Raw genomic sequence first — 19,168 nt, forward strand, 5'->3', positions numbered from 1 at the left:
GTTTGCTAACACAAACCCAGCAGGCTGAAGAAATTAAATTCATTTCAGATAATTGGGAAGATACAAAGAAACTACTACTTCTAGAAAAACATAATTACAGTGCCCTGCCCAAAAAGGCCTGCACAAAGCAGCAGCTCTGAGAGACATTGTGATACCATGGAAATATTTTAAAGTAAGATTTTTCTCATATTTATCTATCACTTCACAATAAAAATGTAACACCTTTGAGGCAGTGCCTATCTTGGTATCTTCTGTTTTGGGGGAATATAACAGTGCTGGACTTCTTAGAGAGTTAATTTAATACAACATTAAAACAATTACACTCGCAACAAGAAGAATCTATAGAGATGAAATAATGAGGCATGATGCAGTGAATTACAGACATTATATTAATAGTGTTGATATTATTGGCAGTAATACTGTAACATGCAATTCACAACATCATGCCCTAGTTTATTTCAACAGAGAAGTGAGTCTAATAAAAACAAATCAGCTCTCACTGGACCTGAAAATATTTTTCATTTCTCAAAGGAGTGCTTCAATCATTCAAATCTTCTTTTTAGGGGTGGATCAAAATTATTATTAGGAAAGCTGGCCAAAATTGTGTTGACAGCTGAGGAAATGTTAGGGAGCTGGGGTTGGGAAGCAGATATATTTGATGGGTTTCTGTTTCTCTTTTAAATTTGGCTTCAGCTTGAGTTGAACACAAACTTCTCCCTTTCTGTCAGAAAAATAAAGATGCCCACACCAGCTCCAATTCCATGTTTATACCCACAGGCTGGGCTGAGAATTTGTGCCCCAGCTGTATCAACTCCACAGAGGTCTGATGCCATCTCCAGGTTGCCCACCCTTCACCCAGGGAACCCCGAAGTCCTGGATACAGAACTAAATAGCTCAAAAGAAGCAGGCTGTCTTTTTCTTATACTTCTACTTTCAGCCTAAGCTGTAAAACACAAAGGCGGCAGCATGGCCGGCAACAGCAAACAAGAACATTTGTCTGCAATCTCGGAGCGTTTTGAAGTGGCTTTGTAGAAAAAGGTCAACACCTAATGATACTGGTTTTACATCCCTACTAACAAGGCTATACACATGCATTTGGTAATTTTTGCTCCAGAAGGACAGCAGAATCTCACAGAGACTAGTTTTCACTGCAGCTGGAGCTTTACAGTCTCTGGGAGTGTTCGACTGGATACATGCCCTTGTTTTATAAATCTCTTTCCTTTTGGGACATGGTCTCAAAAACGGTGACGTGAAAGATATGAAAGATATGTAGCTACGGAAACACATGCTTTATTGGTATTCTCTGTAGCAAGAGAACAAGGACAGAGGAGGACAATAACTTGGCCATGAGCAAACCTACATTTGGAGAGAAGGCAGTACAGTACTCAGTTGCCCTGCTCCTCTTGAGAGCTGATATAGGGGCAGCACAACACAGTGCAACATATCTACTCTCCCCTGCTGGAATGAAGGCCAGGAAAATAAAGCCTCATCCAAGTACCTCAAGAGCAAAAGAAAGGGAATTTCCTGATCAATACGCAAGCAAAAAGCCTTGGTGAGGAGTCATGTAACACAAGGGACAGCCACAAGAGTCTTATACATGCGTGCGTGGCCTTCACTACTTCACAGACTGAGCTGGTAACTATCTCCCTTTGCAAAGAGGATTCCATGGATGATTTGGTGACTGAGCTAAGTGGAGAGTTTCCGACACCCATGCTTAGAGACTTTGATCTTCAGCTTTTAAAGCACAGCCACTCTGCACCTCATCAGCATACCTCATCCTCCACACAAACTACTTTCCTAAACAGAGTATGTTCTAGGAGTGCATCTCTGTCCATTCACATAAGGTCACGTATGCCTTTAAGCAAGCAGCCACAGGACCCTCCGCAGATGTTCCATCAGCAGTCTCCCTCACAAGTATGGTTCTACTCTATCACACCAAAAAGTATCAATATTAAATTAAGCCATGAGGTTAACTTCAAATGACCAAACTTCTGACCACTATTAGAGAACATACTCTAAGTTCCAATAGTTGTCCCTCAGGTAACACTTGTTTGGTTTGTTTGATTTTTAAAGTCACTTTTTTCACAGAAGCTGGTGGGTAGGAAAAAATTGCTACAGTGACTAGAATAAAAATGGGGGAAAAAAAGAAGGAAAAATATATTTGGAAAAAGAAGACGAAGTTAGAAGCTGATGCAGAATGGTCTGGTGGGCTTCCTTTGTCAAGCACACTCTCTTGCCTTTTCTGACTAATAACATTTTTATTCATTACAGAAAGAACAAAGAAGACTCCATAATTATTCATTAGATACAAACATAGAATAAATTGATCTTTGCACATCGTATCACTTCAGACTTTAAATACACAGAGACATGTGATTAAATCAATATTCTCAGAGGAGACAACACTCTCTAATAGCTGGTTTTAATAATCATAATTTTGCAACCCACTGTGCTTTGAACACAGGAAAGAATTAGCCGTGGCAAAGCCAAGTACTTACAGGAAGAAGGTAGGCATTAGTATATCACAGTCTTTTTTCAGCTGTGGAAACTGAGGCTAAGGGATTACTGGTGGCATTTACAAAAGAGGGAGGCACTTAAATACCACGATCCCCTGGCTGTCAGTCTACTGTTACAAGAATAAATGCCTAACTCACTTCTGAAACAGCATTTTAGAACACAAAATCATTTAATGGCCCAGTTTTTGTAAGGATGTTTGAAATCCCTCAAGATACAGGTAGTCATACAGAAGGTAAGTAGCAGTTTCCTTAGCTGTCTGCTGTCTACTGCTACCAGGAACAGTATTGGCTTCCCTACGCCTACTTGACTTTTGGGACTGGGTTTGCCCATGCTTCTGAAAACATTACTTTTTCTTTGTCTCATCTGGACTGCAAGATACCCTGCATAGGCAGCCTTGTCCCCCCAGAGTTTAAATATCTGCTATAGATCGCTGTTGCTCCTGTTGGTCAGGCTTTCTATTGCCAATGAAAAGAGATATGTACAGTCTAAGAGCAGAATTTCTTTCTCCCTGACAAGTTGCTGTCCCTTCCTCTTAACTCTAAAGACATCTTTGGTGGGTAAACAGCTAAAAGGAACACATCCGTTCCACATCTAGTGGCAGGAAGACGTTCCAGCTCTGTGCAGTATTCAAGGTTTGAAAGAGAAGACAAGGAAGATGTTTTGCTCAAGGTTAAAGAGCAATTCTGTATAACAGTCAAGACTACAACAAAGGACTGCAGTTCTCAGGTGATGATGTCTACACCAGCACACCACGTCCCTCAAACAGCTGTGGTAGCAAAGCAGAAATGACTGTTCCCCACCCTCTAGTGGTGCCTCTCTACATAGGGATCAGACCTTCCTGATATCCTAATGGTAACACCTACATGACATACAAGCAGTTGTTGCTCCCTAAATATTTTGTGAGGGAAACTCACCCGGCGTGAGCAGCAACCAAACCGGAACAGATCAGAGAAGTCTGTCTTCACTGGTTGAGCTCTTCTCAGGGCACTCAAAAGGAGCACATGTCTAGGCAAGAATTCACTGAGAGGGGTCTTGCTATGCACCTTTCTTGATTAACCAACAAATTCCCTCCTACAGCCATCTGAACTAGGAGTACTGTCTCTGAACTGAAACTGAATTTACCTCCCTTTCATTTTTTGTCAGTTAATCTCCACTTGACTTGGGTATTCTGGTCTGGAACTGCACTTACAGAGGCTGATCTCCTACTGGTATCTTTAGTAGGCAGCTCAGACCCTATCTCTATCAGCATGTGACATTTGTGGATCAGGATGTAAATAGATTTAACAATAATGACACCAGAGCAGGTAGATCTAAACAGGAATCACAGGATGGAAACAGCATTTCCAGAAAATTTACCTGAAACTTTCTTTAAAGTCAACAAAAAGAACACTAAAAATCAGAAAAGGCTGAAAAGATTCTGAAATTGAGCATCTTCACTATGCACCAGTGTAAAAAAACCTGCACCATCTTTGACAGAGAAACATGTTAGCAAGAGACAGTTACATCCAGGAAGATTTTTCCAATTACACAGGAAATAATTTTTTTTTTCCCCTTGCTCTGTCCTTTAACCCTGAGCTCTGCCAGACACCAGAGCTGCAATGCACTTTACTTAGGAGAATATTGCGTTAAGATACACAGGACCCCAGCTCTCTTCCCACCTTTGGTCCCAGCATAACGCTTGCCTTGGGGTTGCATACTTTCTTTGTTTCCCGTTTCTCTGGTGTGGCCCTCCATATTATTAAAAGATAAGCAGGGGTTTTCCAAGGGACACTATGACCAACTAAATCAGCAGGTTACCATAGACTTTTTTTTTTTTAAGCGATTTCATGGAGAAAAATAATATGAAGTCACTCATAGCTGCATCCACAAAGCACTTGGTTCTCTAGGGTTTGTTCCTGTCCTTGACAAGTGTGCCCAGCCAGGCAGCAGCAGGCGACACACACAAGCAAATGTCTATGCTAAACTCCATGGCCTAAAGTACCAGAACCACAACCACAGTTTTAAGGGCAACTTCCTTTGTAAATGTCAAGATTGGTATGATCCTGCTGAGAATGCTGAAATTACAAGGAGGACATGCTAGCCAGTTCAGAATTCAAGCACAAATACCAGTGACATTACTATGAGCTAACCATTTAATTGTGTTGCTCAATGATTAACTCCAGCTTTCTGACTTCACAGATTCTTGGACAGGATGCCTTTCTCTCTAGATATGAACACTGGGAGGATTAGATGTAAGGCAGGGATCAGCTGTGCCAAAAAGTGGGGGAGCCATGAGGAGTATCTTAGAGGAATATCTGCCCTGTACAATTGAAGCCAAACAATTTAGCTGCATGAGGAAATGCAAGCAAGCAGCAGCGGACAAGTAATAGAATCACATTTTCAATAAGACTGAATTATCAGTCATAAAACGTAACCTCTAAAATATCTATCTTATAAGTCCAGTTTGATCCTGCATATATTTGATTTTGTGGTCCTTAATAGCACAGAAGAATTTCCAATACATCCTAAAAATACATATATGCATTCCCTGGCTTTACAACTGAAATTGTTTGAGATGTTCTAGTGCCTGTAGTAAATGAAAGCAGCAAATGTTCTGTAATCTCTGCAGCGGTAAAAGATCTTACTGAAGGAACCTGCTGCTGTGTCATGGACATGTGCAATAATCACATTTGGGAAGGGAATGTGACACCACTTGTTCAATGTGATTGAGCTGTTGCAGAGACTCATGCTACCTAATTAATCACCGGGATTGTCGAAGGAGAAGAATTCTTTCCAGGCAGATTTATAGGCATAGTTGGAATAAGCCTGAGAACTTTTTGGGCTTTCCCTACATGTGTGCAGGAAGGAGTCAGTTGCGAGCCTGGCACTTGCATTTGTGAACAGCGGTGGGCTAACAGGGAAACACTATCCTGCTGGAGCTGGAAAGCCCACCTAACTTTGAATAAATAAAACCCTTCTGCGTATTTCATCTCCAAAAGCCAAAATCAAGATCGAAAAATCATAACAAGTATCAGGCTCTGAAGTATAGTGACAGTTAGAATAATCTGTTCAGTATTTAAAATATTTTAAAATTCACTGCTATTTTTAATGATCCTGGTGTCTTTTCTCCTTAAGCAATATGAAAATAAGTGGATTGCCAGCTTCCTGTCATTAATGTAGATGAGATATTCTTTTGTTATCAATAACAATTAGCGGTGATGAGTACCTTCCAAAAACCTTCCAAAGCACCTTTCAGTTCTTAAGGCCATGATACTATAAAGCCGTCTTCATATGAATAATGGCAAGCTTACAAGCAGTGCTTCTGCATGCAGCAGGAACACCAGTAATCCAATTTCCATCACATCCCTATAGGGTAAATATACCCCTCTCTTTCTCAAATGACTGAAATTGCCGTAGGTTCAGGTTTTGCACTGCAAAAGCTGAGTGTACTTTTGTCAATGCAGTAATAACAAAGCAGGGAGAGCACTGTATAGAACAGATAAACATCCAAGCAACAAAGTGTCACAAGCTCGTATCTTTGCTCACCAAGCTGTGTAGACACCTACAGCCTTCAAGCAGGCTAGACTGGTTGGATCTTGTTCCAGCATCCTACAAAGTCAGAAGGAAGTCCTCCTATTGAATTTAGTGGACAGCAGTTATTTGACTAATTATTCCATACTCAGAGAGGTGCCTAGTACAGCTGAGTCACTGGATCAAAACAATCTGCCAAAACTAGTAAGTATTGATAGAGATGCAAAAAAGTAGACCAAATGCCAAAGCCTTCCAATCAGTGTTCTGACAGAAATGTCTTTTCTGTGATCCTAGGGAGACAATTCTGATCAGACCAGCTACACACATAGGTTCTCAGCCTCTCAGTCATCCTCCTCCTTGGCCATTTGCTGCATTCATGGACTTTCTCTGAACTTCCCTTCTGGCAGTTCTACTTCCACACCACAGTGTTTTCATTTATTTCTTAGATCTAAATATCCCATGACATTGCAAATTGGAACATTTCTATTTCCAGATACCCACAACTACTACAAAACAGTCTGAACAGATTTTGATTAAGTAAATAAGATGACTAAGTTTGAAGAAACATGATAGCATTTTCTCAAAGAGGCTGACCCTGCCCTGAGGCACAGCAATTTTAAGTTCTTGATTAAACATCAGCCTAAGTATCTCAGGGTTTATATTCTTCTGTTGGATCTTAAATACACTACCAAATTGGAAATAGAAAGAAGGGGGGTGTCTGTTCTGTTGCTTCTTCCTCTTTCTTTCCCCTTCATGACCCCTCACCTTCTAACACACAAGTATTTTGTACCATTTTCCAAGCGAGGACCACAAACACAGGTTCTGCTCCAGGTAGAAATTAACAGGAAGGCTCCAGGTAGAAATTAACATGCCAGAAGGTATATTTTACCTGAAGGGTAATTCCAGGAAGCATTCCTGCCTTGGGGAAGTAGTTAAGCATGTGCCTGTCCCAAGACATTAGCATACTCTTCAGTTACTTTCTTAGATTGAGGTTTGAAGGATTTAATCTAGAAAAATTATCCTGCCCATACCCAAGTCATGTTCCTAACTGGCAAAAGATATTTTGCTATTTCAGTAGGTATTCCAGTCCACAGCAGGTTGAGCTGGATTGTGTTTGTAGAATTCTTTCTTTTTCCTCCAAAGAAACATAGACTTCCTATATCCAGGCACACTCACACACTGATGGGGCCGCTCAAGTGGAAAGACGTTATTCAAGTTATTGATCTAACTCATATGAAGCAGAATCTCCTAATCCCTTTATCAGCTTCCAGAAACTGGGGAGAGAGGGAGGGAGGGCACTCCTAGATTTCAATCACAGACTCCTCTCTGGGTGCAAGGGGATTATTTTGCAGCACAGCCAGCTGCAATGGAAGGTACAGCAAAGGATTGAATTCTTGAACCATCTATATGCAAGAATTGAATAGATGGGAAGAGTTTGTTTTCTAGCTCCTTAACCCCACTCCAGCAAAAGGCAACTACTTTAAGGTAGATCCACTTTGAGAGGAAGACAAGGACTATCTGTGTTGCAATGCACAGACAAGGAGACTGATTTAATGGAGCATTCTGTTCAGTTTCCACCTAAAAAAACCTTGTAACCTAAGAAAGCACATCCCCCCAAGAATAATCTGTGAAATTTATTTAAAATGCATTTAAGCATGGTTACAATCACATTTCTGAGCCTCCGACTGGTGGCAGCTATCACGATGAAATAGCATCAGTGACATGAACAGCATGACAGCATTATGTAAGAGATTATGAAGCGGTTTCAAACCTGCTTTGATACAGCATTAACAATCAGCAGGAAAAACTTTGTTTAATATTTCAACAACATGTTTAAAAGTTAAACACTTTCATTCCTCTGATGGTGCAAAAGCCTGAGCATTACAGAGGGAGAAAAAGAAGGAAACATCTCCAATCTTTTGTCTACAATGTAGGACTATCACAGAAACTTTGTCAAAAAACATCCTTGCATTCCAATAAAGTGGCCAACATCAGCAAGAGACCTGACTTGCAGCCATTGTCAGTGCATTTCCTTATGCACAAATGTTGCTTTCCCTTTTGTTCTCCTGACTTGAAAAGGGAGGTTTGGGTGTAAGCAAAGTGAAGCAATTTTTCAGAGCCCAAATGGGGACAGAGAACACATCTCTAGACTCTGACATTTTCTGGATCTTGGGCCCAACCATGGACAAAATTTATCTATCTAGAGCTCTCAAATGAAAAGGGCTTACTTTCCCACCTCATGGAAAACCTCAGAACAGTGACAGAGTAAGGTCTAATATTAATATTCACTACTTCCTGGGGAAGACAAAATGAGAAAAATGTACACCTTGAAACATGTTGGGGACAAATCACCCAGGCCCCTGCTTAGAGACTGCAAAACCATAAATCAGCCTGGATGAAAGTGAGAGGACCATGGTTCCTTTTAAAGATGATCTTTCTCCACAGACACACTGTCAATATAGGGCAAATAATTAATGTACTTATGATATTATCAACTCCTCCAAATATCCTCTGCATTGTTCTTAACTCAAGGCATGCTTTCCATTCCCAGCCATTCCTTCTGTTTCCCAGTTGTTCTGTATTTTCAAAATTAAAGTACAGAAATACTCTGAAAATGCAGACAGAATTCTAGAGGAGTAATACAGCTTAAATGGAAGCTGTGAGTCACAGCGATGCACCAGATTGTTTCATACAAATGCCAGACACGATGAGAGCATTTATTTCTGGCCCTAGTATCTGTGGCCTCATCCAATGTCTGAATGACAGTGAAGAGTATCCCCACATCATCCTTCAATGAATGGACTTCTTTTCCCATCATCTTTCTGGATTGATCCATACCTTCTAGAGGGTAAGTACATATTGTCCCAGTATTTTAGTAACATGAAATCAGCATCTATTTCAAAATTATGGGAGACATTTTAAAGCACTCAATCACATCTTAAACTGTTAGAGTTGGCTTCCTATCCAGCATTTCACGACAAAGTGAGAGTAACATATAGATTAACAACTGGGACTTTTCTACTACTGTGGCTCTAAATCAACCAATAAACCTACTCATCAATAAAGGAAATTGTACCACTGTTAGGACACATATCAGTATCTTGGGATTCAAAGAGTCTTTCAGATCTGTTAAAAAAATCTAACATCTGAAAAAATTGTTTCTCTCATTGGCATAAATATAGCAAACTGAATCAGCACTATTAGAGTGAAGCACACAGAATTTTTTTTTCATTGAAGCTGCCACTGGAATTGTGATGACTAGAAGGGAGAACTACCTACTACAGGAAAGGTTACAGGTCTGAGAGTCTAGAACCTGGTGGGCATTAGGGAACACCACTGCAAACATTTTGCTGTCATTTCATCATGGAAGCCCAGCCCCATCTTTTCAACTCTATTTGTCATACTTTATTCTTGCCCTCTATAATAATCAAAATAATCAGTCACAAAATCACCACCACGTTGTTGTGCAATTAACTAAGTTTAGATAATTTGAGTAATGACTGCTCTATTATTTAGGTATTCTTACTACAAGGAGATCTGTGAACATTCAATTTCCTGCTGAATGTTTAATACATTTCTAATAAGTAGTTTATGCAGTTTTTGATGACACACTAAATCATTCGGTATTTAACGGTAGCACTGAGACTGATTCAGCTTTGCAGTCAGAGTAGAACAACTCAATTCACACAGGAACATCACTAAAAGCTGAAAAATATTTCAGATATAATGCTGCCAGTCCTCAGAAGAATATGGAACCTTTTCCCTACAAAACTGATGTCTAGTAGGGTAAAGCAACTTGCTGGGTCAAGATAATGAGCTATGACCAGGATTCTGAAGTGTTTCTGTTTCTTTTCTCCTCCCTGCCCCCCACCCCACCCCAGTCTGTCCATTTTGAGATACCTTCTATTTTCTGCAAACAGCTTCTATTGACCACGTTGACACATGTAACTGTTAACATAAAAAAAAAAAACAACAAAAATAAAAAACCCAGTTCTATGCTACTTGATACCTCCTACAAGTCATGCCAGTGCCTTTAGCTACCTCTATCCCCTCTGGGTAGTTGGAGGCAGCAAAGACTTAGGCATTGGGTCTATTCTCAACCAGCAGCATAGCAAGTATGTGCCACTTCATAAAAAGGAAGCACTTTCTGTGCAGAAAGAGTATCACTTGCATACAGTCTCACCCTGCACACTGCCCCAGCTCGACCAGCATCCAGGCAGGGACACAGGGTAATCCAGCATGACTTTTTACATTCGGCTCAACACACAGTAAGTGAGATCACACTGGTTCTGATCACCTCCACGTAAACATAAGCAGATATTATTTGTCTTTCTAACGTCGTTTGAGCTGGCAAAATCCTGGGGTACTTTCCAAACTACTGCATGGGTATGTCCCAAGTCCAGTGAGTAGGCTGATAGCACTAGACAGATCTAAGTGTTTTCTCTCTCTCTCTCACTGCCCTGTTGCTCAGAGAGATTTTGTTGACTTCCACCACCAGCATCTGTCTCCCTACAGCCTGGCTGGCTCTCCATGCAATATCCCAAGCAAAGAGAAACATCAGCCCAGCCACGTAACTAGAAGCATCCAAATTGCACTTCTTCCATCTTTCCATCCTGATTGTATTAGGAGCTCAGTGCCCCAGTGATTTCCAAGAACCGCGCTTTTTTTGCCCCTAGTTTTCTCCACATCATATGAAGAAAGCCCAAACCCTCACTCAGAATCAAGTATTTCCTTATGCAGCAATACCCTGTGCATATCACAATGGTTATGTGCTGCAGCTAAACCTAACTATCCACTCGAGGAAGCGCCCCATCCTGAGACATATTTAGGTACCAAACTGTTGTCTATTTATCTGGTGCCAGATTATCTTAAAAAATATATATATATATACACCTACCCCTGATTACCAGGGCAGAGATATTAAGCTACACAGCTAACACTCCTACTGATTTCACTAGGAGCTCTGTACAGTAAAGCCTTCCCTCCTCTACAGGCACATTTTTTATTTCTCTCCTAGGGAGCTCAATTGAAAGTGTCAGTCATCCCCTGCTACAGAACAACTTTGACACTCTAGGTTTAGAGAATGCACAGGGAGAGTCTATAATTATTTATTCATTTATGTTTCTTTTATTTTTAATCCTTTGATTTCCGAGACTCACCAGCTAGATTTCCTGGCACAGTAATTATAAATACTTCATGATAGTGTATGGATGTAAAAATTCTATTTGAAGTTTTGATGAGAGTCTGTGATGAAACGTTGGTGCATTGTTTTTACTCATCTGGGGACTTCGATGCCACAGTAATTTTTCAGAGGATAAAACTTCTGCATTTACACATTAGCTCTCACTGTCCTCATTACTTATCATTCATTTTCTCAGCTCAGAGTCCCATCTCCCAGCAGAAAATTACACCGATGGTTTTAATGTGGTGTATACGCTTTAAAACTCGAAGGAACAAAGGTAGATTCAGCCAGACAAAGGGCATATACTTGGCAAGAACGCACACATATGAAAGCTTGTTGCAGCACTAGCAACCTTAAGCAAATGACAAGCTGAAAGCTACCTGTACCACTGACACAGAAGGCTGTACGATGCAGGAGTGCAATGTAGCCCACTGTGCATAACTCCTTTGAGAAAAAGACAACTTCCAAGACCAAACTGCTGTTTAGTCCTGAACAAGTCACGACAAAGATCTGTCCTTCCGTTTCTTCCATTTTCTCTGCTAGTCCTTAGAGGCTAGGTGACAGGTTTCTTCAATACTCACCACATAAAACCCAAACCAAGGTACTCGTGTTAGTTGCAGCAGCCTCTGAAATAGAAATATAAAGCTATCAGCAAGGTAAAGATGGTTTCCAGTTCTGAATTTTGAGTTGGAGCAGCATGAGCTACACTTAGAACTGGAGTGTATTACTTCCCTCACACAGCTCTTGCAAAGACCATGCAGCAATATTGAGAAGGAAACTCATCCTACAGGAGCACCTCGGACTAGAAAAATACAGTAAAACAATGCAAAACCAACAGCTGGGAAAACATGATATGGAGCAAGTTACAGAATTGTCCTGGTTTTGGCTGGGACAGTTAATTTTCTTCCTAGCAGCTGGTACAGTGCTGTGGTCTTGGTTTAGTATGAGAACAACATTGATAACACACTGATGTTTTAGTCGTTGCTAAGCAGTGCTTACCCTAAGTCAAAGATTGTTCGGTTTCCCATGCTCTGCCAGCGAGCAGGAGCATGGGAAGTTCTGAGAGGGCACAGCCAGGACAGCTGACCTGAACTAGCTAAATGGGATATTCCATACCATAAAGTGTCACGCTCAGTATATAAACTCGGAGGAGTTGGCCAGGAGACACAGATAGCTGCTGAGGGACTGGCTGGGAATCTGTCAGTGGGTGGTGAACAATTGTGTCGTGTACCACTTGTCTGTCTTGGATTTTATTTCCCTTTTTGTTATTTTCCTTTTCATCATGATCACCATTATTGTTTTTATTATTATAATATTTTATTTCAATCTTAAAACTGTTCTTATCTCAGTCCACCGCTTTTACCTTTTATCTATATCTCCTCCCCATCCCATGGGGGCGGGGGGTGCGAGCAAGTGGCTGCATGGTACTTAGCTGCCAGCTGGAGTTAAACCACAGCAAGCACATGAGAGGGACAACCATACACAGAATATAAACTCCTACCCAGTTGCCACTGAAAAAATGCATACAGCAATTAACTCTGCACTGTAAACCCTGCAATTCAAAGATACAAAAAACACAGGTTTTAGTAATGAGCCCACTTACACAGCTGAGAAACGTCACCCAATGCAGAGCAAGATCATGCATAGCAGATGCAGCACAGGAAGAAAGCAGCAGAGATCAGATGGGCAAGGACAGCACAGTCAGAAACAAAGCCAATTCTGGCTCTACTGGTCTGCATGTACAGCTTAGGCTGAACCAGAAAGAGAGGTGGCTTCCCTAAAACCCAGGAAATCCTTTTACTGACTTGCACATATACTTTTCTTTCCCATACCATACTAACACACATTCATCAGGCCACTAAGCAATCTTGGCAGATCATACAAACAAATGGCTTGAGTTGGTAGGTAATCTGGAAGTATCAGGAAAACAGGCTGCTGAAGTAGTAATATCAAAAGTACAGGCAGCAACGAACTATAGTAAAAGGAAATGTTATCTTAACTAGTACAATGATGACAGGGATTACATGAAAAGGAAAAAAATCAATTTTCACAGCTCCTCAAACACCACCTCAGCATTTCTGAGGCAGAGACTAAAGTTTATCTGTAACTAGCTTATTTTTCTTTCCACAGTTAGAGCTTTTATTACAGTTGTCACCTAAACTTAGAAGTTCATATTTAAATTGTATTCAGCGTTTGTGATTTGTTTACAATGTTGGCATTTTCAACCTAAGTTCCATAAAACATGAAGACAAAAAGAGATAGTGTACAATGAACTACAGAAACTTTCAAGCAGTCCATATAAGTGTCACAAAGCCAGAGTTCAAATGCTCACAGACAGAAAGATGACAAGAAACAGCCTTGCTCATCCCGTGAATTAATAACTCCTGCTTCTTCCCCGAATTTCCCTGAACTGATCCACCTCAAATGTGTTTTTTAGGTTTAACTCAAAAAAATATCTCTGTCATTTTTAAACTAAAATAATAAAAACAGTTCCCCCTTTGAAGTCTTCATTAGCGTGCGTTATATCCATTTCCAGCACGGTAGTGGCACCGGTATTTTTAGTTTTTCATGATTATGAATGTCAAGCTCAGAAAGAACTAAAAACCACGAGTTGATTCCTTTCGAAAACATTCTTTAAAAATACAAGACAGAGAAATTCTGATGAGAATTGTGACAAAGCAGCCAAACCTTGATCAGAGTAAGAGGTATTATGCTGAATGGAAAAGGGAAAGCCATATAAAAAGACCTATAAAATCCTAGAGCCAGTTGCAATCCAGGCTGTAGTTGGCAGATTTCTTATGTGATAACTGCTTTCTGTCCGAGTCAGGAAAGCTACACATTCAATCCCCTATGCATAAAGGATGGAAAAAATCAGAGGAACTTTTCCTTACGAAGTACTTGATTCATTGGACTTTTACATGATTCACTACACTGAAAGTGCAGAGGATACCCAGAGAAGTATCATTCAAGACATTTTCCATTGCCGCATTTGTAACAAGGCTCTCAGATGGGATTATATAAATTATGTGAACATGCACACACACTTCTGTATGGACACAAACCTCTACCATTTCTGAGGCACAAATACTCTTTCACATTTTTTATTTCCCAAAGAACACAATAACACTACTGCCAAGTTTTCAAGTCATCACCACTGCAAATGAGGTTTTTTCCATTTGATCATTAATAAAAAAAATAGAAATGGTAATGGAGTACATGCTACTTTCATCCCTTTTAAAAATACCTTTTACTTGAGGCATTATGTTTTGATTTATCCCAGTCAAATTAAGCAGAGGCTGGCAACTACATATGGCAATCTGATTAATGACATAATATGATTTATGTGCTTCATTTTAGTACATTGGGTCATTCTGATTGTTTTAATATATTCCTACAGATGTGAATGAGTACCACATTAAATCCTGCCTCAGACAAGAATCTCCCATTGAGATGGAAATGACGGAACATTTTCATTTAATGGGGATGGCGTAAGGGATTTGGGTTAGATTTTTTATTTTAAGGCAGCCCAAGTGCCATCTAAGGGAATTTTCAGAAAAGTCGATACTAGCAAATGCCAGACATTTTCAAGACACTAAATAACTACCAAAGTGCACATCAAGGCACGTGAAACCTACAGAAGATCCAGACGTTTTCAGATTTGGCAGTTCTCTGGGGCTACAGCAGTGCACCAAATTCCACTGACACCAGTTCACCACAGTTGAGGTTTTGATGCAGATACCAGTACATTTCCACATGTCCATGAGCAGCAGAGCCAAAGAACATGCATAACAGACAAAAATGCAATTCAAATGACTCTGCACAGAGAACAGCTATCAATGGCATGGAGGCAGAACCACAGGCTCTTTGTATTTCTTTCTTCTTACAGCAGGTGCCAACAGCACAAGAAGAAACTACAATATTCAGCACCCCTCTCCACCCTCAACCATTTTCAGCAACTGCTTGTACTACAAACATGTAGGAACCTGTTTGGACTGAATGAAATGCTTTTTTATACGATTGACTGTCTGGAATGTTGAGGATCAACCAATTACAAGGCATAGCTTAGGATAATTACCTTTTTGCCATAAGATCCTGTCCAGAATATATTTTTTTTTAATTTTTAACAAGCCCAGAAAACTGAGAAAAAAATTAGTTTTCTATCCTTAAAATAGCTCAAGTAGCAACATTACATTGGAGCTTTGTGTTTGCCCTAACACTGCTGCTTCTCATGTCAAAAGACGAACAGAATTAGGCCATTGCTTTGAAAATCCAGCTCACTAACGACTACCTGATTCTTCCAGCTGCTTCTGCATTACAACAATTTCAGAAACATGAGAAAGTGAGCTAAAAAGAGTATAAACACATCATCAAAAACTTGCTGGAATTCTGAAAATTTTCCACAAGCTCCTATAACCAGGGGGTGGAGAGACACAACAGGCTCAAATGCAACTACAGCATTTACTTATTTTTTCAATACATACGTGTTTTGGCGAATTGCAGATATTTCTATTTTAAAGAAACATGAAGTCACAATATCCTTGCATTATCCTTGTAAAAGGTTTTTGTTATATCTCTTTTACTTGTAGTTTTAGGCAATGTTTAGGCCTATCTGACACTAAAGACAATTCAATTCATTAAGCTTAATTATAAGGGATTGGAGTCAGGGATTAGTTTATTGCTTAAGTGTACACAGTAATTATTACTGATGTTAAGAAGGATATTTAATCAGTAAGAAGCTCCTATTGCATTATTGCTGGTGGCACTGGCACCAGATTACCAAAATTGTGTCTTCAGGGTTCATCAGCATCACACAGACACATGGGATTTTTTTTGTTCTGTTTCTTTCTACATTTTTTACTTTCCATTGTTTAGTGGACCAACAGAGAAAAGAGGGGAGCAAGGCTGTTATTCTCATTTCATTGGGGAGAATTAGCAAACATTACCAAGATGCAAGGAAGTCTCGAAACACAGCAGATTGTCTCAGGACTTCAAGCTCCAGCAAGTTCAAAGAGGCAACTTACAAAGATGCTTAACAGGAAAAGTTTAAACTGACTCACATTTCTTCAGTCTTAACAAGACAATAAAGGATCTGCAGTTTACAGCCTGAACTGAGCGCTTGCTGGGCAGTTTCCCATTATGCACACACTATCGAGATTGCTCAGCCAAGAGCCAGGCTACATTTTCTGTCCCTTATGGTCTGCACATCAACTCTAGATGCTTCTGTCTAATTCTACTACAGCTGATCAGTCTGGTGTAGGAAATACTGACAAGAGAGTCTCCAGACTAGGAGATTTTAGGAAGTCCTTTGACCTCATCCCTATGGTCTCATTTCATTTTCCAAACCAGGCCACGTGACAGTGAAGCAATCCTATTTTCGGTTTCTTGCTGCTGAAAAGCCACTAATGACCAGCAAAACCATCCCTCTCTCCTTTAACTTTTCCAATTGTCATCTGAACTCTTTTTCCACTTCATTACCCATAATTAGTAAATATTCTAGGTGATCCTATTTTGCCTCCTTTCAGTACTCTCCCCTCAAAAAAAAAAACCACCAGCACACTAGGTAGTCAAAGTAATTAAATCTTTTCTCCAATTCATGTAATTTTGGACTGATTGGTGAAAGCTGTGATCTCTTACTGACTGGATGGATACACTTGGTTTAGTTAAAGGATAGAGAGGCAATGTCTTATCAGGAGGGACAACTGAAAATAACTATAGCTGCTGAAAGCAACATCTGAAATGTCTCAGCAAGACCAAAATTTTGAAGTGTTGAGCAAGCAAGACACTATTGTAATATTTTGTAGTGGGGATCACCTGTCAGGAATCTAAAGTTCACCTTCATTCAAAAAAGTATTTCCTTTCCTCTGTCATAACAGAAAGTAGTATCTCAAAATAAGTCCTTCCATACCCTGGAACTTCCATAGTGTTTGCAACAATCATTATGATATTGCCTTTTTTTTTTTCTTTTTTTAAATAAAGTGATGTAATATATGTCCATTTCAAAGGGCATACCAGAACAGAACTTGACATGCCCTATTCTATCTTGTCTAATTTTAAGTAAAGTTGGCGGACTCTGCCCCACTTTATACCTAATAGATGTACAAACCTGTCATGTTCAAGAAAGTAGGATTGTTTTATAAACTCCCAAAAAAGAAAACTCTATTGAACCTGAAAACCATTATATATGTTAATATTCTAATACAAAACAAAGTGCGTCATTGTTATATAATCACAAGGGAAAAGTGATGCAGAATTAAGGGTGAGGTTATTTCTCATGGCAGGTAATGCTACAGTTCACTGTTTCTGTAATATATTACAGAAATAGCTAAAAACCAAGAATGATCCTGTAATGCAACTGTCCATCACAAACTCATTTGGCTGGTAACGAACTGTTTGGAATGTGTTATACTAATTGGTGGTAAACCGCATTACAGGCAAAGTGTTATATAGCTCTTACAGATAGCTTTCCCTATGAATGAGAGGTTGCTTAGTTGCTTAATTAAAAAAAAAATTCCTAACACAGAAAAAGAAAATAACTTGCAACCAAATAGTTTTGAATATTTATGAAACTTTTTTATGAAGTATTTTAATTCATATGTATTTTAAGAGTTCAATGATAGAACAAAGCTTTCAGAAACAAAGAATCTTAAGGAAACTGAGATTTAGTTTGTGTAGATCATATTTAAAAGGACAAAAAAAATCCTGTTTGATATAAGCAACTAAGATATTTCTAAATTCTTTCCTTCACTGTATTTCTATCAGCTTAGCTCTCAAGCCGCCTCAGAATATATCCCTCCTCTTTTGGGGAAGAAAAAAATACTACAGACCACTGCATTCAGAAGCAGAAGACCTAAGAGAAAAGGCCTAAACATCAGGAGTCTTTGTCTAGTTGCCCTTTCACTGGAGGCTGAGAATTTCTGTATATTATCTATTTTTCACTGCAGATTCATCATGCAGTTTCTCAGCTCATCAGGAAATGATCTAAACCACACCTCTGCTAGCCACAGGAGGAGACAGGTCTGCTCTTACCAGAGAAAGCTGAAATAAAACCCCAGACTAACTATTCCTGTTTCCATATCAGGAACATGCCTTGTAGAAGCAGAAACTGTTCTGAGGGTCTTCACCCCCTCAAAATTAGCTGCAGTTGACTATGACTCCATCTTGCCTTCAGCAGGAGCCTTTAGCATGATTTTTCCAAAACCTAGAATAAGCAAGGGAGACAATGCAAAGGCTGGAGCAATTCTTCTACCTACCCTGTCTCTGGCCCAAGCCAGCCCTTCTGCCCTGCACTTTTGTTAAACTTGAACCAATATCAAACATGTGTGCCTGACTATGAAAACTATATGCCTTTGGCAGGCATGTTATTTTTGTTTTAGCCTTCTGGAAATTATGGAGATGTTTTTGGGTTTTGTTTTTGGTTTTTTTATTTAGCCTCATTAAAGATACGCCAAATCAGCAACAAAAATATTTCTCTGGGGCAAAGAAAACTTATTGCTCATAAAATGGCTTCTTGCAAATAAATAAAAAATAAAAACCTAAAAAGATAAAAAAGAAAACTCAAAATTTTACACAGCAGATTCCTTCTTTTTATGTTTTATGGGAACTAGGCAAGCCAGTAAAACTCAATAGAAAGCAGAAATCACACTTCTTACAACTGTAGCAAAAAATCCTCCATTGCAGGGAGTTTCTCACGAAGCCCTCCAAGCCTAGGAATCAGCACATGCACAGTATTCCAGTACTTGCCAGTGTGTCTCAAAGACTGCAGAACTATTTTGCAGTTGTGGTTCTGCACATCTGTGCTTTCCACTACAGACAGTATTAGTAGAAGAGAAATGTTAATAGACAAAAACAATCTGTAAGAAGAGCAACATCATTTTTTTGCTAGTATACAATTCAAGCAAGGCCAAGTAATCTGAAGTACTTTGTTTTGATCAAGGTGCGTATCTCCTTCTGTGGACTATA

The sequence above is a fragment of the Falco rusticolus genome, chromosome 1 (assembly GCF_015220075.1).
Source record: "Falco rusticolus isolate bFalRus1 chromosome 1, bFalRus1.pri, whole genome shotgun sequence".
NCBI lineage: Eukaryota > Metazoa > Chordata > Aves > Falconiformes > Falconidae > Falco > Falco rusticolus.